The 27,434-nt window shown below is 35.5% G+C and overlaps 1 pseudogene; it reads left to right on the plus strand.

The window, feature by feature from the left end:
• Positions 1 to 6,379: 6,379 nt before the first annotated feature.
• LOC149167211 (epoxide hydrolase 2-like) lies at positions 6,380 to 15,143 on the plus strand (annotated as a pseudogene).
• Positions 15,144 to 27,434: the final 12,291 nt, after the last annotated feature.

The following is a 27,434-nucleotide window of genomic DNA, read 5'->3' on the forward strand; positions in this document are numbered from 1 at the left end:
AAGTGCTTGTAGTTTTGTTAATTTAAAAAGAATAAGAAGATTGGTTATTGTGACCATGATCACAATTACATTTATGAATTTAACTTGATTATTTGTTTTATAAACTTTTATATTTATATGATTCATGTGTTATTTCATAATTTATATGGCAATTTCATAATTATATGGCAATTTCATAATTTTATTAGGTAAATGTGATTATTTGATAATTTATATAGTAATTTTATAATTATTTTAGGTAAAAGTGAAAAAATAAATTTGTGCTATTTGTTATAATTTGCATGATAATTTCAAAATTGTAATAGATAAATATGGAAAGATAAACATGTATCCATACCATGTCATTTGTTATTTGATAATTTACTTGAAAATTTTATAATTGTATTAGTAGGCAAATGTGAAAAGATAAACAAAATTTTAGAGATAAAACTAGTTAATATTTGAAATATATCTATTGAGGTTGAGAATATGACAAGATGATGGTTATGTCATCATTCATTTATGACCATAAGATAAATATCTCTATTAAAAGAAAGATTAATCTACTAAGTTTCAATAGAGAGGCCTATGGGTGTAAATATTTTGAAAATTAGATGGAATGTTAATATAAGATGGATAATCTAAGATAAATTGCTTTTCACTTTCAACCCTCTTAACACTTTTCATCCAATGGTATTTTGAGAATTGACCAAATTAGTTTTTATATTCACAATGTTTATTGTCTTCTTAACACTAGTTAAGTCAAAAAGTTTGTTTTCGTTTCTGAGATTGGCGTTGCTCACTTCCTATAGCTATTTATTTATTGTCAATTTGGAATTAATAATACTTTTATTATTATTTGAATTAGGTTATGTGACCTCTTCTTTTATTTCCCAATGAACCAAGCACACACACACACACACACACACACATATATAACCAGAATGAGTATAGATATGTATTAAAAAGTCGCGCCCATTTGCAACAAAATTGGGGATTTACAATAGTTTATCAATGCTTCTACAAGCTCGTAATGATTTCTTTGTCCATCTAGTCTGTTGCAGTAGATATGGTTATCCTACTTACAAAAGTTTCCCATTTTAGGGTATTTACAACTATAGCTTCGACAAAATTGAAATAGAAGGTATATACATTTACAGTTCATCATGCCGATAAAAACATAAAAACAAAACAGATGTCCATTGGAGCTAGGCAGTTTAGATCCAGGCCAGGAGAAGCATCTTCTGAGCCTTTGAAATTCTCTTGATCTATCACACCCTCCATGTTTTCCTCCATGCCTTCCTCCATGGTTTCCACTTTAATCTTCAGATTTTCCAGCTGATGTCACAGTGCTTCCATCTCGTCCTTCAAATCCTTGATGCATTCCTGCTTCTCGAGCTCTTGTTCCTGCATAGCCAAGTTCTCGTGAATTCGCTGGTGCATGCTATGTTGGAGTTTGGTCAGAGCCTCTCTAAGATCCCAATGGTCCTGCACACAACTGATACAAGAAGGTCTGTTTCTACCACCCGACCTTGAGAAACAGACCCTCGGCCCTCCATACCTCGGCTTGTGGCTTCCCCACATGCCCGACCAAGAATTGGCATTTGTACCCTACATGTTGGCTTCTAGATCTTCACTTTTTTACGGGCTCTAGTAATTTTTGTCACTATTTTCCACGTTCTTCTGCAGCTAATCACCCTCGCTAATTGTCCGGAGAATGCCCTGATCCTCGGCTAATATGCACCGCCCAACCTCACTCCAGCTCCAATTCTCCTCCCACTTCAGGAGAGTTTTAAGAACCCACCCAGTGTTCTAAAGGCAAAATGCCTGCAAACACTCAGACACACCCAGACCTTCCAAAGCCCGCGACCCCTCAATTATTCTCAGAATCTCATTAATTTCCTTTAAAACCTCAGATGGATAGACTTTTAGTTCCTCAAGCCGACATTTAACAATATAAAGCCCTACCTTCGTGACACAGGAACTAATAATCAGCAGGCTTGACTCTAGCTACCAGGGTTTTGCAGAGGCCACCGTCCCACACTCAAACCTTAAAACATACAAGTTCCACACATCGTTCTGTTTTTTATAACTACTGCTTGACGGAGAGGTGATGCGGAGATGAGCGAGGAGAATGATGTAATCGAGATCCCAAGAGTACTCCATCATAACTCTACCATCCTCCATTAAATACCCACCAAGATCTTGATCGTTTTCAACCATCCCAACTATTCTCCCATGAGCGAGCCCGACTTCACTGAGAACCTGAATAAATTTCTGCTCCGTAATTGTTATAGATCTGATATGAGAATATAAGACAATGCAAATAAACCCAAGAAATAACAAGATTTGAATAGATAGAAATGATTCACTTTATTAATAAAACCCTTAAGGTAGGGCAACACCCTACATTCACTCCTTAAGGAAGGAGAACACTCCACAAGCCATACGCTTGTTCATACAATAATCCTTGACATCTCTCAATGGGGAGTCTCTAGCCTCTATATAGGCCTCATACATACAATACCATGGGTCATTACCATGGTTCCTTCAATACCATCTATCTAATACCATGGGCCCATTACATTATTACTAACTACTTGTGGTCCCTTACATGATATGGGTTAACCACCTTATTTATTACTATGGCCCATCCCATTATTACATTATTCCCTTGGGTACCTCTCTTTGTACCCCATATTATCCACTCTAAGTACTACATTCCACCCCCCTTAACATGTTGCGTCCCCAAAACATGGGAAGAACACAAATAATAAGATCTACTCAAAATAGTAGTCCACTGGTACCATGCACGTGCATCTAGCCATCCAAGAGAAAGGTGAACCATCGATCTCGCTGGTGCCTCGTTCGCTTGAGATGGAAGTTGACCTTAGCAGCTCTTCTATGTTGATGTGTAGTAGGTGGATCTTCACTCCTCTCTATCTGTCATGCGGGGTTGTTGTCCTTGCGGCTAATTCGTTGCCATCTTGTTGGTTGTTTTCTTGTGGGGTGATGTGGGTGCTGATATGCTGAAGTGTTAACCAACGATGTATCTTTCTTTAATTCACCACCTAATGGAGCCTGATGGGTATCTAGTACCTGTTGTGGTGCCTGTTGTTGTTTCTTATCTTTCAATATTACTTCAACCACTGAGTCCTCACCTGATGTATCAGTACTTGTAACCTTTTCTACTTCAACCTCTGTTTGTGTTTGATTGTCGATCATCAAAGGCTGATCATCTGATGTGTAAGTGTCATTAGAGCTTTGTGCTTCTGCCTCCATAGTCTCTGTTTGGGTCTTAATGGAAATATCCTGCAATGTAATTTTTTTCTTTTTATACCAGAGCTTCAGGAATTTTTTCTGCGCATTAATATTGACAGTACCCACAGATTCCATCAAAGGATATCCTAAAACAACATACATGTTATCCATATCTGAAGTGTAAAAATCACAATGCAACACATACTTATCCATCGAAAGTTTGAAATCTTTATAAACTTGCACATCCTCATCATTAACTTGTGTGTTTTCAATGTGTTTTGCTGGCACTTGCAATTTTTTTGTCAAATTGACATTTATGAGATTTTTCTTGCAACTAGGATTTATAGACACAATAATCTTCTCCTTTTGAATCAATCCATGAACCTGCAATAAGGAGATACCAGCAGAAAATAACCCTTTAGGTTTCTTGGTTTCCTTCTTTCCTGTAAAAATAAAATCTTTGTTAGGTTGTGTGCCTATCTGTATGAGCTTAGTAAGAGGACCCACAAAATTAGATTTACGGTCAAAGTGGTTACAAATAGATTTTGCGAACATCTGCTAAGTAGTTGTCCTTGGATGGCATTTTTGATGACACTGCCACCATTGCCATCTTTCGTGGTCCAGGTACATGATTCCCACACTCAGCTAAGTCGCATCATCTATGATGTGATTCAATGTGGAATATTTCTCCATTTGTGCTAGCCATGTGGTTGGATGAGAGCCATCAAATTTATACAAGTCCCTCAAATTCTGATCTAGGCCCGCCATCATAAAAAAATTTGGCGAAAATTTGAAATGGCCTCAATTCCGTCAATATTGCTCAGAATCCCTATTATGACTTATTTTCGGAAATGGAACAACCATTCTTCATCTTCCCATGTGGTAAGCATATAGATCTAGGCACTGGAATTTTAAATCCACTTTGCAACTGTCCCGCCGTCACAAAAAATATCTGAAGAGAGCTCTGATTTTAAATCAGCGATATCTCCCTCATTCGGACTCCGATTCGACTGATTTTTTTTTTTTGAACTTGGGTGTTTTTTCACAAATAGTCTAGATCTGCAATTAGATTATTCATATTGTGCACCAGAACGTACAGATCTGTGCCGCAAACCCGCTGACCTGAAAAAATGTCTACAACTCAACTGATTTTTAAATCATCAATATCTCCCTCATCTGGACTCTGATTTGGCATATTTTTTTTGAACTTGGGTATTTTTTCACAAAGAATCCAGATCTGCAATTAGATTTTGCAGATTTTGCCTCAAATCATACAGATCTGATCTGCAAATTTGCCGCCCCGAAAAATGTCTGCAACACCATTGATTTTTAGATCAGCGATATCCCGTTCATCCGGACTCTGATTTGGCCAATTTTTTTTTTTGAACTTGAGTATTTTTTCACAAAGAATCCAGATTTGCAATTAGATTTTGCAAATTTTTCCCCAAAATGTAAAAATCTGATCTGCAAACTCACCGCCTCAGAAAGTTCCTGCAAAAGATTAAAAAAAAAAAAAAAAAATCTCCACTTTTGCCCAAGAAAGTGCTCTGATACTACTTGTTATAGATCTGATATGAGAATATAAGACAATGCAAATAAACCCAATAAATAACAAGATTTGAATAGATAGAAATGATTCACTTTATTAATAAAACCCTTAAGGTAGGACAACACCCTACATTCACTCCTTAAAGAAGGAGAACACTCCACAAGCCATATGCTTGTTCATACAATAATCCTTGACATCTTTCAATGGAGAGTCTCTAGCCTCTATATAGGCCTCATACATACAATACCATGGGTCATTACCACGGTTCCCTCAATACCATCTATCTAACACCATGGGCCCATTACATTATTGCTAACTACTTGTGGTCCCTTACATGATACGGGTTAACCACCTTATTTATCACTATGGCCCATCCTATTATTACATTATTCCCTTGGGTACCTCCCTTTGTACCCCATATTATCTCCCCTAGGTATCATCTTCCGATCCTTTGAAATTCTCTTGATCTGTCACTCCCTCCATGTTTTCCTCCATGGTTTCCACTTTAATCTTCAGATTTTCCAGCTGATGTCGTAGTGCATCCACCTCGTCCTTCAAATACCTGATGCATTCCCGCTTCTCGAGCTCTTGTTCCTACATAGCCAAGTTCTCGTGAATTCGCTGGTGCATGCTATGTTGGAGTTCGGTTAGAGCCTCTATAAGATCCCATTGGTCCTGCACACAAGTGATACAAGAAGGTCTGTTTCTACCACCCGACCTCGAGAAACAGACCCTCGGCCCTCCATACCTCGGCTTGTGGCTTCCCCACATGCTCGACCAAGAATTGGAATTTGTACCCTACATGTTGGCTTCAAGAGCTTCACTTTTTAACAGGCTCCAGTAATTTTTGTCACTATTTTCCACGTTCTTCTGTAGCCAATCACCCTCGCTAATTGTTTGGAGAATGCCCTGATCCTCGGCTAATATGTGCTGCCCAACCTCACTCCAGCGCTAATTCTCCTCCCAGTTCAGGAGGGTTTTAAGAACTCACCCAGTATCCCAAAGGCAAAATGCCTGCAAACACTCAGACACACCTAGACCTTCCAAAGCCCGTGACCCCTCAATTATTCTCAGAATCTCATTAATTTCCTTTAAAACTTCAGATAGATAGACCTTTAGTTCCTCATGCCAACATTTAACAATATAAAGCCCTACCTTCGTGACACAAGAACTAATAATCAGCAAGCTTGACTCTAGCCACCAGTGTTTTGCAGAGGCCACCATCCCACACTCAAACCTTAAAACATACAAATTCCACACATCATTCTGCTTTTTATAACTACTGCCTGACGGAGAGGTGATGCGGAGATGAGCGAGGAGAATGATGTAATCGAGATCCCATGAGTACTCCATCATAATTCTACGATCCTTCATTAAATTCCCCCCAAGATCCTGATCATTTTCAACCATCCCAACTATTATCCCACGAGCGAGCCCGACTTCATTGAGAACCTGAATTAATTTCTGCTTCGTAATTCTCAATTCTTTGCAGACATCCGAGGTGATGCGCCACCCAATTCTCCAAGAACTAGGGCAAGCACAATGAACCTACACACTGTGACTTAAAACAAGAACATGTGTGGTACTAAAATGACATATGATGCACATCTTGTTTGGGTGAGATTGTCCAGCTTACCACAAGTCTTCATGAATGTCTGTAACTTGCAGAGGATGATGCGACAAGGGGAGGAAGATACCGAGGTGATGAATATTTCGTGGAGGGGCTTAGGAGATTGGGCCACACAGGAGGGGGAGGGGAGTGCAAAGAGGAAGGGGAGAGGGAATGGGATATAATTGTTGAAAATGGCAACAAGAAATGCTAAAAATAGCATTGCTATAAATAACATTTCTGGATATACTCCAACTCTGTTGGAAATAACAAAAAATAGAAATTCTAAAAATAGCATTGCTATAAATAGCATTTTAGGATAGATTCCAATTTTAATTAGTCTCTGAATTAAAATTGAGAATTAAAATTCAAATTTAGTTTCAATAGTTGTTTGAAAAATAATTAATTAATTCATCTTGAGTTAATTAGTTAGAGAAAATCAATCATGAAGTCTGTGTGAAGACGTGCAACAGTTATCCCTTTGATTGAGGAAGTTATCCCTTAGTTAAAAAGATAAGGATGAGTTGTATTTCAGTTGTAATTAGTTAGCTCAGTTAACTGAATTAAGTCCAGTTAAATTAGTTCCAAACAGTTGGAGGAACTAATTGTGAGTTCAGTCAGTTAATGCATGCATGCATGCAACTAGTGTTCTCCAGATAACTGAATATTATTTCATAAATAACTCATACATGTTAGTTCAGATAGAGACCCAGTTGAGATTAAAGGAAGGGACAATGTACTATCAGTTGGAGGAATTTTCCTATAAAGGAAACTTATCCATGCAGAAGGAATTATCTCCTTTAGGATTGCACAGTTATTTTAGAGGTCAGTGTTGTGTGTGAGGTGAGAATCACACAAGTTGCAGCTGGAGGACCCAGGAGAAACTGCGCAAGGAAATAGGAGGCTTGGAGGATTGAAGGAAGACATATGTGTTGTCTATTCTGTCTATGAGCAGCAGTGAGGGATTGTACTGAGAGCTGGATAACTTGTGAGCTAAAGCTTTGTGTAATCCCGAGATATTTCCACTTGTATGATAATACAGATAGTGGGGTTTTTAGCTGAGGCTTTCCCCAGAGTATTCTTCTGTGTTTCATGTGTATGCTTTCTTCTTCTATGTTATATGTGTTCTGATTGATCTTGCTCAAATTGATTAAGCTTCCGCAAAGTTTGATAGTAAAAGTAGATCAAGTATTTTTCTTTAGTTACATTGCATTATTAGGTGACCTACAGTGAGAATTTCTACATGGTATCAGAGCTAGCTGATCTATAGAGAAATTTCTACATGGTATCAGAGCAAAGGTGATCAAAACAAACAAGAATATACAAAGATGGGAGAAGTTCGAAGTTTGAAGTTCCTGATTGTAGAAATCGAGTTCTTATCACATCTCAAATTTCACCAATGGCATTCAGCGGTTTGAGACTCGAGTATGCCCTTGATGGCAACTCGAATTATATAGCCTGGAAGGATCGCCTGGAAGCGGTATTAGAGGACAATGGTTTGAAGGACTACATTGATCAAGAAGTCCCCAAGCTTGCAGCAGTTAATGCCCAAGAATTGGCGGAATGGAAAAAATGTGTGGCTAGAGCGAGGAGAATCCTCCTGGAGGGAGTTCGAGACCACATTATCTCGAGCCTCCATGGGAAGGAGACACTATTTTCAATGTGGAAAACATTGAGGGATCTATATCAGAACAACAACGATAAGAGGAAGCTGGCGCTGAAAGACAAGCTTCGGAAAATCAAGTGTGAAAAGGGCGACACGATCTCTACATATCTGAACAAGCTCACCACCTACAAGGATGAACTTGGAAGTGTAGGGATCACGACAGCTGATGATGACATGGTGAGTCTTGCTCTCCTCGGTCTTCCTAAGCGCTGACATAGCTACCAAGACTCAGTGAATGGAAGAGAGAAATTGCCAGATTGGGAATGACTTTGGTCGGATCTTATGCAGGAGGAGATAAGAAGAAGCACCAGAGATGGTTCTTCATCCAAGGAGGATGAAGAAAATTGCGCCTTAGCGAGTAAGGCGAGGAAAGGGAAGGAGAAGGATTCTCATCCCAAATCGAGTTCTTCCCATGGTGGGAAGAAGATTGACAAATCAAAAGTGCGATGCTTTCATTGTCATGAGGTGGGCTATCATGCAACAAATTGTCCACAAAAGAAATCCAAGAAGGGATCCTTGGAAGGATCAGAAAGTGACGCACTAGCCTCACAGTTCGAATTGGATTTCACCCTCATCGTATGCATGGTTTATGGGTTGCGGTTGGTTTCTTGACAGTGGAGCTTCATTCCACATGACCAACGATAAGAGTTTGTTCAGTACCTTGGAGGAGAAAGACCTCCAGATACTCATAGAGATGGGTAATGAGGAAAAGTATAGTGTCTGGTGCAGAGTTTTCAGTCGACAGAGGCAATATCAGCCAAAGACTTTGATGACAGAGGCATCATTCTGATTCAGGTTGGATATTTTTTTTGTTTTTGGAGTCGCTGGAGCAACAACACTTGGGAGAAGTGTTGCATGCAAAACATTCCAAAGGTTCAGGATCAAGTTCGAGTTGAATTCCTTTCTTTTTGAGAGGGAGTGTTGAAAATGACAACAAAAAATGTTAAAAATAACATTGCTATAAATAGCATTTCAGGATATACTCCAACTCTATTGGAAATAACAAAAAATAGAAATTCTAAAAATAGCATTGCTATAGATAACATTTCAAGATAGATTCCAATTTTAATTAGTCCCTCAATTAAAATTCGAATTTAGTCTCACTAACTGTTTGAAAAATAATTAATTAATTAATCTTGAGTTAATTATTTAGAGAAAATCAAACATGAAGTCTATGTGAAGACATGCAACAGTTATCCCTTTGATTAAGGAAGCTATCCCTTAGTTAAGGAGATAAGGATGAGTTGTATTTGAGTTGTAATTAGTTAGCTCACTTAACTGTGTTAAGTCTAGTTAAATTAGTTCCAAACAGTTGGAAGAACTAATTGTGAGTTCAGTCATTTAATGCATGCATGCATGCAACTAGTGTTCTCCAGATAACTGAATATTCTCTCATAAATAACTCATGCATGTCAGTTCAGACAGAGACCCAGTTGAGATTAAAGGAAGGGATAATGTACTATTAGTTGGAGGAATTTTCCTATAAAGGAAACTCATCCATGCAGAAGGAATTATCTCCTTCAGGATTGCGCAGTTATTTCAGAGGTTAGTGTTGTGTGTGAGGTGAGAATCACACAGGTTGCAGCTGGAGGACCCAGGAGAAACTGCGCAAGGAAATAGGAGGCTTGGAGGACTGAAGGAAGGCATATGTGTTGTCTATTTTGTCTATGAGCAGCAGTGAGGGATTGTACTGAGAGTTGGATAGCTTGTGAGCTAAAGCTTTGTGTAATCCTGAGATATTTCCACTTGTATGATAATACAAATAGAGGGGTTTTTCGCTGAGACTTTCCCCAGAGTATTCTTCTGTGTTTCATGTGTATGATTTCTTCTTCTTTGTTATATGTGTTTTGATTGATCTTGCTCAAATTGATTAAGCTTCCACAAAGTTTGATAGTAGAAGTAGATCAAGTAATTTTCTTTAGTTACATTGCATTATCAGGTGATCTACAATGAGAATTTCTACATGTTATCAGAGCTCGCTGATTTATAGAGAAATTTCTACAATAATTGTAGGGAAGGGGGGGGGGATGGGGTGTGGGGGAAGGAAGCGGCAAGGGGAGAGCTTGGGGGAGGAGGGAGGGGCATCATAATTAAATGATATGATAATTCAGGCTTTTCAACTTTCTTAGCATTCCTTCGAGACTTTAACAAGAACCTACAAATTTCTCTACACATTTTTCTTCCCCTAGATGGCATGCCTTGTTAGCCTGCCTTTCATCTTCTTGGTTATTTCCCCTCAAGACATAGTAGGACATTGATTCGAAAGTAGGAGCAAGTTCTGGGCTCTCTTAATGATTTGGTTAAGGTTAGTGATCTTTGCCTATGAAGTGTTGATCATATGCCTTACACTGATCACGGAATTGCTTAACACCTAAATCTTTTTTATACCATTTCTTTGTGCTAGGATTAGTCCCAGGAGCATTCCATACACTCCTGCTTGGTTATTTGTCTTCTGGCCAAGCCCCCAAGCATATCTGAATTCAACAATTCCTTTGGGATTAATGAGAATCCCTCCCACCGCTGCCATCCCATATATATATGTATATACACACACACACACATGAGAATAAACTTACATTTAAATTGAGTAAATAAAGTCAACTTTTGATTTTAAGTGAATTTGAGAGATGACCTCGCAAAGCCATATGACTCTACAAGTCTACATGGTACCACCATTAAATGGACCTATGATGATACATCATCTAAATGGAAGGTGGTCATGGTAACTTTGAGGAAATCTTCATAAAGCTATGTTTTTGTAAGCATAGATTAAATTTAAGTGAAATTTATAAGAAATATTTTGATAAACAAAAGAGAATATACATATATATATTTAAAAAAAAAAAATTTATCATAAAAAAAATAAAAATAGTTTTTGTTTTAATCTTAAAATAAATTGCTTTATCTGTGTTTGAATTAAAAAATAAAAATTTACTATATTAAATTTAATACAAAATAATAAAATTCAATAATATAAATTTCAAAAACTAATATATATACATAATTCCAAAATTATTTTGAAATGAATTTTCATCCTTTATAATTTGAAATTTAAATAACATTAGAATAATTCTAAATACAATCTACCACCTTTAAGAAAAGAAAAACCACACCTATCTATTTTACATTGTCCCTCCAAAACCCCTGATCTTTATCAATCATGCATCATCAACATGCTACCTCTTATAATGTTATGTTCGACAATTTTCAAAGTTATGTTTACTTTTTTATTAAAATACCTCCCCACATCATGATTATTAAAATCTGCACCACAGGTTACGCGATCGTATGTCGTCACCCAATCCGTTTAATGATCCCTGGTGGTTGTGATTAAGGTGACTTAGTATATATGTATTAATTAAAATTGAGTTTTTGGGATATTTATTATTGGTTTTTACGTGGAAATGGGTATTATTGGAGATTGTGTTATTATAAGTTGATTATTCATTATTATTAAATAAAATTATATCACATATAATTACTTATTAATATTTTGTAAAAAACATACTTTTATTTCTATTAGATTATTATTACTAGCATTTGCACCAGATGTTGCAAAGGAAACACCATAAGGCATAAATTGAGGAACAATCACGATATGGGAATGGGAAAATCTAAATAAGATGCAGAGATGGTTTAAGTTTTTTGTGTTTCCTCATATGGTCGATGCTAGCAATTTTTTTGACATGATGAATCTATTGCTAATAAAGAAAACATTAAAGACCAAATGAGATACATGAAGCTAGAGATTTCATATGCAAACATCAAAGCTCAAGAAATACATCAATTAACCAGAGGATATCAACTGTTTTTCCAAAAACACGCTCAAGAGATTCATCAATTAACCAGAAGATATCAACTATATGAGTTAGTACTACGTGGAAGGAAGATAAAAGATGAAAAAACATGGTACTGTGGGTAACTGTCACTTGTCGATCTGCTTGGCCAGCTCGTCAGAAGTTTTACATCAAAACCTTGGTGGCTACCTAGTTCTCATAGATTTTAATTCATAGAAGCAAGCATAATAGATGGTCTGATTCACCATGAAGGACATCAAACAAGAACACATTTCTTGAAACTCGGAGCTTGGAGCATAGAATGAAATCTTTAGGTTTCAAACTACTCTCCTTTGTTGGCAAAGTAATCTTTGTCCATGAACCCTTAACCATGATCAACCCCCACAATCTCTTGCTTGATGATACCATGAATATTAGTGAGAATGACCAATAAGGGAGATCTGCGATATTGTGTAGAGAATCCAGATTCTATCATTTTAAATATATGATTATTTTTATACCCAGTCATTAAGAATCTAGGTAGAGAGACCAGCTTAGTTTCTATATACAAAGGAAACAAGCTATGGGTGGCTCCACAGTGCAGAGGAAATATAAAATGGAGCGCCCCTCTAATATACCGTAGATTAAAAATAAACCTACATGACGATAGATATTACATAACCAGCTGAGCTGGTGCCTTTGCATATGAGTTAGTACTACGTGGAAGGAAGATAAAAGATGAAAAAGCATGGTACTGTGGGTAACTGTCACTTGTCGATCTGCTTGGCCAGCTCGTCAAAAGTTTTACATCAAAACCTTGGTAGCCAGATTTTAAAAATTTAATTCATAGAAGCAAGCATAATAGATGGTCTGATTCACCATCAATGACATCAAAGAAGAACACATTTCTTGAAACTCGAGGCTTGGAGCATAGAATGAAATCTTCAGGTTTCAAACTACGCTCCTTTGTTGGCAAAGTAATCTGTCCATGAACCCTTAGCCATGATCAGCCCCCACAATCTCTCGCTTGATGTATGATTCAACAAAAGAAAAAAGTTGTCCTTGAGCTTCTATTAATATAGACAATAAGTTGGAAACCATATAAAATTCTATTAATTAAAATAGATTTATTTTATTTAGAAGAAATAATTTTTTTTTTCATATGTTTTCACCAATAAACTATTTTCACTTGAGCCATTTCAAATTAAAATAGATTTATTTTATTTAGAAGAAATAATTTGTTTTTTCATATGTTTTTGCCAATAAACTGTTTTCACCTGAGCCATTTCAAAAATACTTCTTCTCATCTAGTACATTAAGAAAGAATAACTCCACTTATTCATTAATAAAATGGATATCCTTTTTAGATTGAAAATAGGACTAATAGGACTAATATCTATAAATAAAATGATCAAAATTGTTAAAAAAATAAGTTTTGATTCATGTTAATATGTTCTATGCTGGTTATGCTTTCATGTTCTCTGTGCTCAACAAATTCCTGATTAAGGTGGCTCTATGTTTATGCAAACAACAGTAGTTGGAAACTTAGTATCTATATATCGTAATTAACATATTTCAAAGTTCAAACTACATTTCATGAAGTAGGTGTTGGTTGTGGGGAAGGATTTTGGAGCAGTTGTTGCATATTATTTAGATCTGTGTCATCCAGATTGAGTGAAAGGAATTGTAACGTTGGGTATACCTTACTTGAAACTCGGAGGACTGGATAAATGGGACTCAGCTCCTAAAAGCATCTATTTTAGACATTGGCAGGTACGTTTTCTCCCCTCTGTGCTTAAAATATGCATTGAACAAGGAAATTTGTATCAAAAATCAGGGTCTTCTTTAAATAATGATAGCAGCCCTTAGGCCCCACAATCTCTCGCTTGATGTATGATTCAAAAAAAGAAAAAAGCCGTCCTTGAGCTTCTATTAATATAGACAATAAGTTGGAAACCATATAAAATTCTATTAATTAAAATAGATTTATTTTATTTGGAAGAAATAATTTGTTTTTTCATATGTTTTCACCAATAAACTGTTTTCACTTGAGACATTTCAAAAATACTTCTCATCTAGTACATTAAGAAAGAATAACTCCACTTATTCATTAATACAATGGATATCCTTTTTAGATTGAAAATAGGACTAATAGGACTAATATCTATAAATAAAATGATCAAAATTGTTAAAAAAATAAGTTTTGATTCATGAACTTTGATTCATGTTAATATGTTCTATGCTGGTTATGCTTTCATGTTCTCTGTGCTCAACAAATCCCTGATTAAGGTGGCTCTATGTTTATGCAAACAACAGTAGTTGGAAACTTAATATCTATATATCGTAATTAACATATTTCAAAGTCCAAACTACATTTCATGAAGCAGGTGTTGGTTGTGGGGAAGGATTTTGGAGCAGTTGTTGCATATTATTTAGATCTGTGTCATCCACATCGAGTGAAAGGAATTGCAACGTTGGGTATACCTTACTTGAAACTCGGAGGACTGGATAAATGGGCTCAGCTCCTAAAGGCATCTATTTTAGACATTAGCAGGTATGTTTTCTCTCCTCTGAGCTTAAAATATGCATTGAACAAGGAAATTTGCATCAAAAACCAGGTTCTTCTTTAAATAATGATAGCAGCTCTGATGGAATTTTCTGAATGTCTCCTTTGGATTCATTATTATAAGAACCCGAGAGAGGATTGGCAGATCTTGGGCATTTTGATGTAAAAACAGTGTTAAGGAATATATATACTCTTTTATCTAGGAGTGAACTACCCGTGGCAGAAGATGGTAAGGAGGTAATGGATCTCTATGATCCTTCCAAACAATTGCCACCATGGTTTACTGAGGATGATCTTCAAATGTATTCAAGCTTGTATGAGAAATCTGGTTTTGTGTTCCCTATGCAAGTTCCATACCTTTGCAGCAAAAGGTAAACCTTGGATTTCCCTTTGCTTTCATTTCATTATAAATCACTATAAACTTGCAGATACTCAAGTTTGATCTTTATTTTGAACATTTAATTTACAGGGATCCTAGGTGATTGACCCTTTTCAATGAACACACTATTCAAGCTCCTTCCCTAATGATCATGGGTACCGCGGATTATTTTCTGAAATTTCCGGGAGTGGAGTATTATGTCAACAGTGAGATGCTAAAGTATGTTGTGCCCAATCTAGAGATCATTTTTTTTCCAAAAGGAAGCCATTTTGTTAAGGAAAAGTTTCCAGAGGAAGTGAATAAACTTCTCCTTGGCTTTCTGAATCGGGAGAGGCTTGGCAGATCTTGGGCGTTTTGATGTAAAAATAGTGGTAAGGAATATATATACTCTTTTCTCTAGTAGTGAACTGCCCATGGCAAAAGATGGTAAGGTGGTAATGGATTTCTATGATCCTCCCAAACCATTGCCACCATGGTTCACTGGGGATGATCTTCAGATGTATTCAAGCCTGTATGAGAAATCTAGTTTTGTGTTCCCTATGCAAGTCCCATACCTTTGCAGCAAAAGGTAAACCTTGGTTTTCCCTTTGCTTTCATTTCATTATAAATCACCATAAACTTACAGATACTCAAGTTTGATCTTTGTTTTGAACATTTAATTTACAGGGATCTTGGGAGATTGACCCTTTTCAATGAACACACTATTCAAGATCCTTCCCTTGTGATCATGGGTACCAAGGATTATTTTCTGAAATTTCTGGGAGTGGAGTATTATGTCAACAGTGAGATGATAAAGTTTGTTGTGCCCAATCTAGAGATCATTTTTTTTCTAGAAGGAAGCCATTTTGTCCAGGAACATTTTCCATAGGAAGTGAATAAACTTCTCCTTGGCTTTCTGAATCAGCACCTGTGAGTGGATATCAATCAAAGCAGAACATGTAAGGCACAGAGTATTAATAATAGAACATTGATATTAGAAAAGTCTTCAAGGTACCAGGCTTCAAATAAGCATATAGATGCTCTCTGTAATTGTAATTAAAGCATGGGCTTAATCATATGCATTTTTGTTTCAAAATTTTATCTTATACTATGTCTTTACTCTTATGTGTCATGCAAATTTTGGTTCTGCAGTAGTTGGTAAAATAAGACCTTGAAAATACATATTCAAGTTTAATCTGAAAGAAGAAGTATTATATCTGGAAATAATTAACATAAGAAGAAAATCAATACATCCAGTAACATGAGAGAGACATGACAGAGATCAAATTAATTTTATAATTCCAAGAAAATCACCAAAAATAATTCATTTTACAAGTGGCTATCAACACACTCAAGCAAGCACCCACGGGGCTTTGGATTGACGGTGAATGGGTGTAATGTTAAGGCACTCCTTGCGATAGGTCACCAGTTCAAATCCCCTGTGGGTGCTTAGGTAGTATTATATAGAAAAAAAACACACTCAAGCAAGCAAGCGTATTAGTGTTGCAGCCAATCAACCATTATGTAAAAATTACTACTACTACAACTTTTATGCTTGCTTACATCTACTGATGTTTATTGTGTGTTGCATATACAAGACAATTTTCACCTTATTTGTGTCTTCTAGCTTTTCACAAAATGTGGTGTGGCTTGCTTCCCAAATAATGCAAAGAAAGACTCACTTAAAACGATTTTATATAAAAATGCCTTGCACCTTTTAGGAGGGAAAAATAGTAGTGAATCCTAAAAATGAACTGCATCTATTTACCCTGCATCAATAGGGCGTGTGGAACTAAAATACCAAGAATTCTCATGCCAAACAAATGAATGATTAAATTAGTCACTTTAATATCCTCTCCTCAGTGCACTAATATTTCCAATTTGGGTGGACACATCCACTATCAACTCCACAATATCATTCATATTTGGACCAATAACAACATGTTCTACATCAAGTTCCGAACTAAGACCAAACTTTGAATCCTGAAGATGACTCTGGGGTGCGTGATGAGGATCAGGAGTCTTTGTTTCAGCTGAAGTAGCTTCATCCTAGTCAAAGTCATCATCATGTGGTGGAATATGTCTTCTAACATGTTCTTGAGACACGCCAGGGTAAATATCTAAATCACCATATTTTTCCTTTTCCTGTTGGATAACCATTCTATCAACTGCCAAGCTTTTTTTCACTGAAGCAATGCTTTGCTGTAATGAAGTCATATTATTCTGCCACATTTTCTCAATGGAGGCTAGTTCGACATCATACGTTGACCACCGAGTTTTGTATTGATGTATTTTTTGGCATAAGATAGCGTTTTCATGTTCTTTTTCTTTCAAAAGTGTCTCCGCAGTTAGGACACGACTTTTAAGATCTGAAATGAAATAAGGTTGACCCTTGAATATCTTCTTGTCTTCCAAATCATTCTTAGAGGACTGCTATAACAAAACAGATGTAAAAACAGATAAGCAAAGATCAAAACCATGAGTTTTCTATTAAATTGTATACCTTAGTCAGAGCTTGAAATCCAGATATATCATACTTTTGTAGCTAACAAAAAATCCGGCTCGCACCTTTACTTCTAACTCCTGTAAATTTTGACTTACTTTTGGTAGATCTGGTACCCTTTCCATTCCTTTAACTTTGGCATCGATTTTTTTTCCTAAATTCTCTATTTTCTAGTACAAACTTAAACACTCTACATCAGATGCCAAAACGTGTAGGTACTAAAATTATTGAAAAACAAAACTACCTTAAACTTCCATTTGTATTCCATTGATGATCCACTTTCTAATTTAAATTCCGCCAGCATTTTGGACATGAGAATTTTATAAATAGACTCCTTATGTGAAGCAGTAACCATGGACTCCTGCAATAAACATCAACAACAATGACAATACCAACAACGCAGATAACTTTTCAGATTATATCTGGAAATATTTAACAACATATATCATTGTTGCAGCCAATATCTATATTTTGATGAAATGCACACCCACCACTGGCCACTTCCCCTCATTTTGAGGATGGTAACCAAGGTTAACTAGCCAGTTGCAATTTTTGCAAACTAATCGAATAGAGACATCATACGTTGACCACCGAGTTTTGTATTGATGTATTTTTTGGCATAAGATAGCATTTTCATGTTCTTTTTCTTTCAAAAGTGTCTCTGCAGTTAGGACACGACTTTTAAGATCTGAAATGAAATAAGGTTGACCCTTGAATATCTTCTTGTCTTCCAAATCATTCTCAAAGCACTGCTATAACAAAACAGATGTAAAAATAGATAAGCAAAGATCAAAACCATGATTTTTCTATTAAATTGTATACCTTAGTCAGAGCTTGAAATCTAGATATATCATACTTTTGTAGTAACCAAAAAATCCGGCTCGCACCTTTACTTTTAACGCCTGTAAATTTTGACTTACTTTTGGTAGATTTGGTACCCTTTCCATTCCTTTAACTTTGGCATCGATTTTTGTTTCCTAAATTCTCTATTTTCTAGTACAAACTTAAGCACTCTGCATCAGATGCCAAAACGTGTAGGTACTAAAATTATTGAAAAAAAAAACTGCCTTAAAATTCCATTTGTCTTCCATTGATGAGCCACTTTCTAATTCAGATTCCACTAGCATTTGGACATGAGGATTTTATAAATAGACTCCTTATGTGAAGCAGTAACCATGGAATCCTGCAATAAACAACAACAACAATGACAATACCAACAATACAGATAACTTTTCAGATTATATCTGGAAATATTTAAGAACATATATCAGTGTTGCAGTCAATATCTATATTTTGATGAAATGCACACCCACCACTGGCCACTTCCCCTCATTCTGAGGATGGTAACCAAGGTTAACCAGCCAGTTGCAATTTTGGCAAACTAATCCAACAGAGACATCATACATTGACCACCGAGTTTTGTATTGATGTATTTTTTGGCATAAGATAGCGTTTTCATGTTCTTTTTCTTTCAAAAGTGTCTCTACAGTTAGGACACGACTTTTAAGATTTGAAATGAAATAAGGTTGACCCTTGAATATCTTCTTGTCTTCCAAATCATTCTCATAGAACTGCTATAACAAAACAGATATAACAAAATAGATGTAAAAATAGATAAGCAAAGATCAAAACCATGAGTTTTCTATTAAATTGTATACCTTAGTCAGAGCTTGAAATCTAGTTATATCATACTTTTGTAGTAACCAAAAAATCTGGCTCGCACCTTTACTTCTAACGCCTGTAAATTTTGACTTACTTTTGGTAGATCTGGTACCCTTTCCATTCCTTTAACTTTGGCATCGATTTTTGTTTCCTAAATTCTCTATTTTCTAGTACAAACTTAAGCACTCTGCATCAGATGCCAAAACGTGTAGGTACTAAAATTATTGAAAAACAAAACTGCCTTAAACTTCCATCTGTATTCCATTGATGATCCACTTTCTAATTCAGATTCCACCAACATTTTGGACATGAGGATTTTATAAATAGACTCCTCATGTGAAGCAGTAACCATGGACTCCTGCAATAAATAGCAACAACAATGACAATACCAACAGCGCAGATAACTTTTCAGATTATATCTGGAAATATTTAACAACATATATCAGTGTTGCAGCCAATCAACCATTATGTAAAAATTACTACTACTACAACTTTTATGCTTGATTACATCTACTCTGAACCAAAAGAATTAGATTTCAAGTTCCAACCTCTTTAAATGGGCATTGAACCAACTACAAACCACTTTATCTATATTTTGATGAAATGCACACCCACCAACCTCTTTAAATGGGCACTGAACCAACTACAAACCACATTATCTATATTTTGATGAAATGCACACCCACCATATCTATATTTTGATGAAATGCACACCCACCACTGGCCACTTCCCCTCATTCTGAGGATGGTAACCAAGGTTAACCAGCCAGTTGCAATTTTGGCAAACTAATCCAACAGAGACATCGAATGACACCCATGACATTCACAAAGGCAGCCAACCTAGAGACTTGGCTCTGCAACCTCACACTTGCAATTCATAGCACTTTAACCACATGAACTAACTCATCAGGTCACAATCACCTATAACTGTTATTATCCTCTTTCGTATTCTTTGTAATATTATGCTTATGCTACAAATATATCTGCAATGATTGTTAATTTCAAGTGCACTTTGTCTCCGTGTACTTATGGTCAAGCATTTATCTTCTCCCCTTACATTCATGCATTGCACTTTCTTGGTGCAAATTCCTCATCATAAAATTGTTCATGGAACACCTCCACGGATTCATAGAATAGCCCCACTAAAAATTTTAGGCCAAAAAGGAATATGATCTATTGGATACATGGATGCAAAAGACGACCTGTTTTCGTTGTAATTTTGAATTCAGTAATCATGATTATCAATGTGATTTTGAAAATTTTATAATTATTTTATGTTTAAATTTTTTATATATTCGTTAATGTTCATTTTGACTGTAATTTCACAGGTTTAATACTATATAATTCTAAAAGTAAAACAATTAAGTAAATTCCAAAACCTTATCTCTCTTTCCATTATTACAAGTTTATTCTAATAACCTATTGATATCCAAATAGTTAGAAGGAGACTTGACCCTTCTATTGCAAATTCATTATTTAAAATTAGTTTCGTGTGTGAGGATCTCAGTTTGGACAAACAACTATCAAACTGCAAATACCCACAAAAATATCAGTGTATGCAACATTTATCAATTCACCAAACTCTAATCTAAAAATTCATTATGCAGATACTACCGAATCGACTAGAATACATGAAGAGAACCTTAAACAAACATCATTCATAACCTACTTAGGGCTTCAGATAGGAATTTCTTTTATAGACTAATCAACTTACCAGAACTATTGTTTCACTTTCTTCATCCACAGAAGCCACTTGAAAATGCTTGAAAATAAACTCTCTGTAAGGGCCATTGTCAATAAAAATATTTGCAGTGGAGGCCCTCATCCCAAGAACCATTTTAGCCAGCCTTCGAAGGCAAATAATTGAGTTCAAACATGATGACAATTTAATTCCCTATATACAAAAGCATGTATTAGGTGTTGAGAATGGCTATAAATATGAACTGAAGATATATATACCTCCTTCTATAAAAAAATGAACAGAAGAGGCAGAGGTATAAGGTTCACCTCAAGTTTTCTTGCAAGTTCAATCCACTGTGTGCTCATTTTGGGAGAGAAACTAACCAGGGGAGAGAAACTAACCAGAGGTCCTTAGAATGGGGGTGTTGGCTTTGACGGCCTGGTATTGATGATGCGCAAGCATTTATCTTCTCCCCTTACATTCATGCATTGCACTTCTTGGTGCAAATTCCTCATCATAAAATTGTTCATGGAACACCTCCATGGTTTCATAGAACAACCCCACTAAAATTTTTAGGCCAAAAAGGAATTTGATCTATTGGATATATGGATGCAAAAGACAACCTGTTTTCGTTGTAATTTTGAATTTAGTAATCATGATTATCAATGTGATTTTGAAAATTTTATAATTATTTTATGTTTAAATTTTTTATATATTCATTAATGTTCATTTTGACTGTAGTTTCACAGGTTTAATACTATATAATTCTGAAAGTAAAACAATTAAGTAAATTCCAAAACCTTATCTCTCTTTCCATTATTACAAGTTTATTCTAATAACCTATTGATATCCAAACAGTTAGAAGGAGACTTGACCCTCCTGTTGCAAATTCACTGTTTAAATTAGTTTCGTGTGTGAGGATCTCAGTTTGGACAAATGACTATCAAACTGCAAATACCCACAAAAATATCAGTATATGCAACATTTATCAATTCACCAAACTCCAATCTAAAAATTCAGCATGCAGATACTACCGAATCGACCAGAATACATGAAGAGAACCTTAAACAAACATCATTCATAACCTACTCAGGGCTTCAGATGGGAATTTCTTTTATAGACTGATCAACTTACCAGAACTACTGCTGCACTTTCTTCATCCACAGAAGCCACTTGAAAATGCTTGAAAATAAACTCTCTGTAAGGGCCATTGTCAATAAAAATATTTGCAGTGGAGGCCCTCAGCCCAACAACCATTTTAGCCGGCCTTCGAAGGCAAATAGTTGAGTTCAAACATGATGACAATTTAATTCCCTATATACAAAAGCATGTATTAGGTGTTGAGAATGGCTAGAAATATGAACTGAAGATATATATACCTCCTTCTATAAAAAAATGAACAGAAGAGGCAGAGGTATAAGGTTCACCTCAAATTTTCTTGCAAGTTCAATCCACTGTGTGCTCGTTCTGGGAGAGAAACTAACCAGGGGAGAGAAACTAACCAGAGGTCCCAGAATGGGGGTGTTGGCTTTGACGGCCTGGTACTGATGATGCGCATGACGTGGATACCGAACTTGAGCCCCATCTGATGGATAGAATCGGCAATGGGCTTGAAGCCTCGACCACCAAAAGTGGAGAGCCACTGTGGAGGGTCTGGAACAGGGTGTCCCCATTCATCTATCAAATCATGCCCCAGAGAACTCACTGACGCTCCCTTTTCCCGTTTCCTGTACCACAAGAAATCCACCACTGCATACTGCAGCCGCTTCCCTGTTAACTTCCACCCGCATTTTTTAAAACCAAATAAATGACTACCCGCCCGTCCGCAATAAGGAAGGGTTTGTGGTTACCTGGTATCCGAAGCAAAGCAATTCATCAGCCATGATCTGTGCATTATCCATAAATTCATCCTCCACGATAATCCAAGAGAACGAATCGTAATGAACAGGGTTAGGGTTAGATGCACGCAGCGGAGCCACCGAACTATGTTGAAAGAATTACAAATTGGATTATGGTTAATAGTGCAAATCAAGATTTAGTTGTAGCATCGAACGGTGGAAAAACATTTAATCATCTAACAATGATCTAATGGTCAGGATTATGATAAAAAAGAAATTGGGGGAGTTGATTTCAGAGGAGAACGCCTTACGGCGTAATTATATATTTACTTGGTTTAAGTAAAATATTTGTTTGTTTAATTTTCCTTTCATTTGATCTTTGATAAAAAAAATGATCGATGAGATGAAAAAGTAATAAATAAATTATTTACTAACCATTTGATCCTGAATATTTGCCATAAAATATTAGCAAATACGTGGCTTTAATTATTTAGCTATGACTCAGGTCCATGACCACGGAAAAATTGCTAGGATATGGGGTCCATATTGGTACCTGATCCCGTGACTAAAATTGACGAACGTTTATTGCGAACTTTCTTCCGAACTGTGGCAAATAAAAAATTGAGAACTGGTTCACGTGCACCGTCGGCCATGGAATCCAATAAAACCTAAACACTTCGCTGTCACGATATCCATGACCTCATTGACGCTTGTCTCCTCACCGAGCGAAAAGGCAAATTACCAACACAACAGTGAATGTAATATGTGATAGCACTTTTTGTAATATGGTATCGTAGAATTCGACACTCAAGTCTCTCATTATTGGACACTCAAAGACGGTGGGTTGGTATCATGCAATGTGACGTTAAAATCGTTCTTTATATAGTTGGTTGGTGATATAGTACCATGGGATTCAAGGTCAAATTGCTTATTATTTCACGTTCTAACGCTCCTTAGTTTAACCAGATTGTTTTTAATGAAAATGTGGAAATAGGGTAAGATTTTAATAAAATTTAGTAAAATTATAGATGGTGTTGAATTTATTTTTACTATCAAAAATATGATTCAAATACTATTACTACAAAATTTCTTGAAATTCCAAAATTTCTTAAAATTCCAAAATTTTAATTACTTTTAATTATACAAACAATTTCTCCATCTCCATAAACAACCCCTTCTCATGCTATTTCAACTACTACTACAAAATAAATTCACTGAACACAATCTCATACATCTCTATATATTTGGAAAAATGAGACCAGTGTTTCAATAATCTTTCACATCCTGAAGATGAACCACCGTCGCTGGTTCGAAACGTCGATAAAAAAGAAACCTAATGCAATGTATCCGGAAGATAATCTACATAATCACTGAACACAATCAAATACAATTAACTATAAAGTTTAAAACACATTTTTACACAAAAATATGATATTCATCGTTCATCATTAGTTGTATCAGTCATTGTCCATTGTTGCATTATTAATGGTAACACTTTTGCAATTCACAATCGAGTGTTTCAAATTAGAGGGCGATATGTAATGTAATAAAATCATGTAAATTTAAATAAATATAAAAATGTATTACATTAGAGTATGTATAATTGGTAAATGTATAGTTATAAAGATAATTTTTTATATAAATAATATTAATGTGTTTGTATATGTTTTTGGTTAAAGGTTAATTAAAGTATAGTTAAGAATATAGGTTTTATATACATTTAATTTTACAAGCAAATTAAAAATTTTATATTTACAATTTTTTTATTTGCCATCATTTAAGTTAGAATAGATAATGTTTGTAGAAATTTCAATTTTGGGGTAGATTAATTTTTTTTGTTAATGGGGAAATAGATTCAACACTCAAGAATATTTTTATTATGCAATTCTACTAAATATAAAATGGTTCCTACTTTTTAATAGCAAAAAAATAGTCAATTTGGAGCATGTTTAAACTGCATATATATTTTTATATGCACTATGGTTAAACTTCCCAAAATCAACTCAAGATATATAGATATCAATGCTAGAATATAATATATGATGGTCCAAGATGGTTGCAAAAAGTACAATGCTAGAATATAATATATGATAGTCCAAGATGGTTGCAAAGAGTACAAGAGGGTTACGATTTCATTAGAGGAAAAAGTGAAAGGGGGCTTATGGGAAAGGTATCCTCTATTATCAGGGGTCACTTTGAATTCTCATATGTTTTCTAATATATGCTTTAAATGAACCCATCCACATCTATTGACATAGAAATCCAATCATTCAATGCATATAGAGGTTAATGGAGAAATGTGCTCAATTAGTTGTTGATGCACGCATTGAATACAATCATTATGGAGAAGAATAAGAGTACTTCATTATCTTGTTAGAAGGAAGTCAATAATCATTCCTCAACTCCCCTATTATAATTATTCATTTTATCACTCTTGCATTCACGTTCTAGATTTCTCACACTCTCGTCTCCATCTCTATCCATGAACCTATTTGGATATTGACAAAATGATCTCTATGAAAGAAGAACTTATAGAGCTTGGATAGAGATAGATGGTTGTAGGTGAGCATAGAGGTTGTCCAAGTTAGGAAGCTTTCACCCATTGTGTATATACTTCCCCTTGAGCACTTTAGAGCTAAGTGTTGTGCTTGTAGGATATTTCTAGAAGACAATTTATCAAATTGAACTCTTTCAACCTAATCTAAAGAGAAATGAAATGAAATAATATCACCAAGGGACTACTGAGCAAAGAAAGGGGAGATATTCCCTATGTTTATTAGAGAAGTGGAAGAGAGCGCCATGGTCATTTGATGGCTGGATGATAAACCTCAAGTATTGTGTAGTGAGTAGATAGTTGAACCATGAGAACGATTTGGTTAAATTGAGTGAGATAAAACCATATAGCTTGTTTCCTTCACTGGATTAAGGGAATTTTGAGATCTAAAATGGGCCTCCTAAGGAAAATAATAAAATAAGAGTTGTGATTTGTTAAAAAAAAAAAAAAAAAAAAAAAAAAAAAAAAAACTATTTTTTTATTCGACTTATCTCCTTATAGTTTTACTCAAATTACAAGTGTACACTTTTTGGATGCAGAATGTAATTATGCATCCAACCAGTGTAAACACTTTAACTTTGAGTAAATCTATAAGGAGATAAGTTGAAAATACAATAAAAAAACAATTTTCTTTTTTCCCTCCAAAAATATTTACCCTTGGGGATGACATCATCTTATTGAATCCTATTTTTTTTTTTAAGTTGATTTTGTTAGTATATTTTTCATTTTGAGGTCAATTTTTTACCTCAAAATTCCCCTAATTGGCTAATGGCCTTATAGCTCTTATAGCTCATATTGGGGGTGGCGTCTAGATTGGAAGCATACGATTGGGGGGATGGTGGGGGGAAATCATTGATACACACCAGTTGCTTGGATTACCTTCTGATAAAAGATAAGTATTCTATCTCATTCTCTGAATTTGAAATGAATGCCATTCTTTATTATTGAAATGTTTGTGTTTGTGTGTTATTGGGGTGCATGCTAATAATTTAGAACATGTACATTATTACAATGAATTCATGTCATTCCATGTTTATATATTCTACTACATGTTATTAATTTTCACCATGCATGCATTTAATTATTAAATATGGGCTTTAACGGTAGATGTACTTTGTTGCGATTACAATGATTTGATCTCTTAGGGATGAAATTTTGATGGTTAGTTTAATGGCTAATTAACACATGGGTGGGGGCACATGATGGGGATGACATAATGTAGTATTAAATCTTACTTTCAATGGTGGGGCAATCTAAGATTTTTATGAGAAGGGCATGACATGTTCAACAAATGTGGTGTGTAATCATCTAAGAATGTTTGTGCATTTGGAAAGTCATAAAATAGAGTTGGTTAGTATTGGACAGGCTTGGGTTTAGACCTATGTGAATGAATCAACCCATATTTCTTAATACCTGAGAATATCATGGTGAGGAGAGAATGCTAAGTGGAAAGTAACTATTTGGTTTAAAGAGAAATCAACTAGTGCACTAAAACAAGATCAATGGCATTGAAGATCCATAAACTTTTAATGTTTGCATCCCTAAAGGAGATCTATATTTATATGAAAATATGGGAATCACTCTAGTGTTGAGAAATTAACATATAAAAGCATCATGAAACTTCCCAAAATTTTCCAAAAGGTGACTCTCAATTCACCACAAATGGCCTATGATTCATTCCAGAAGAGATGATCCAATGACTCTCATTCATCTACAATGATTTTTAAAGTATTGAATCAAGGGGTTTGAATTTGCCATGAATTTTTCAATCTTCGCCCACCATTTTAGATTATGCAATGACCCATAATAACTTGTGGAACTCAATAATAGCTTGAAAGGGGAGGTACCCATTTCACCATGGAAAGCTATCATTCATTACACCAGGGATATGTGGATGACCAAAATGATAGTGAAGGGGGGTTCTATTTACAGTGTAAAAGAAGGAAATTGGATGGTAACAAAGGAGGGTCCCATTATTTCATCACCCAAGGAATGCTTGTCATGTGGAAGGACCCTAGAACACAACGAGGCCTAAGGCATATAGAAATAATCTAGGAGTGTTGTGTGAGTATTGCTGGGAAAAAATTAACTATTAAGTGTTGTCATATGTATCTTCTTTTGGCTACATAACATCAAATGTAGAAAAAAAGTGGAAGGATGAGACCATGAAGTGGAGTTTGGTTCATGGAATTGTGAAAATACAAAAAACAGGCCTCGCACAACCAGTGAAAAGGAAACACATGACAAGGGTAGCCTATAAAAGTAAAGGAAAATGGTTTGAATCTAGTGAAAAAATGTGTGAATTCGATGATGGATTTACAAAAATAAGATGATAGTGTGATGGCATTATTACCCACTTGATCTTGACAACTTTCCTCAAGAATCTGAAAACCACCATGAAATTTTTTTCCTTAGTTTAACAACAACACATG

The sequence above is a fragment of the Pinus tabuliformis genome, chromosome 5_1, assembly GCF_031772625.1.
Source record: "Pinus tabuliformis cultivar Carrire ecotype Pingquan chromosome 5_1, CPIR1, whole genome shotgun sequence".
Taxonomy (NCBI): domain Eukaryota; kingdom Viridiplantae; phylum Streptophyta; class Pinopsida; order Pinales; family Pinaceae; genus Pinus; species Pinus tabuliformis.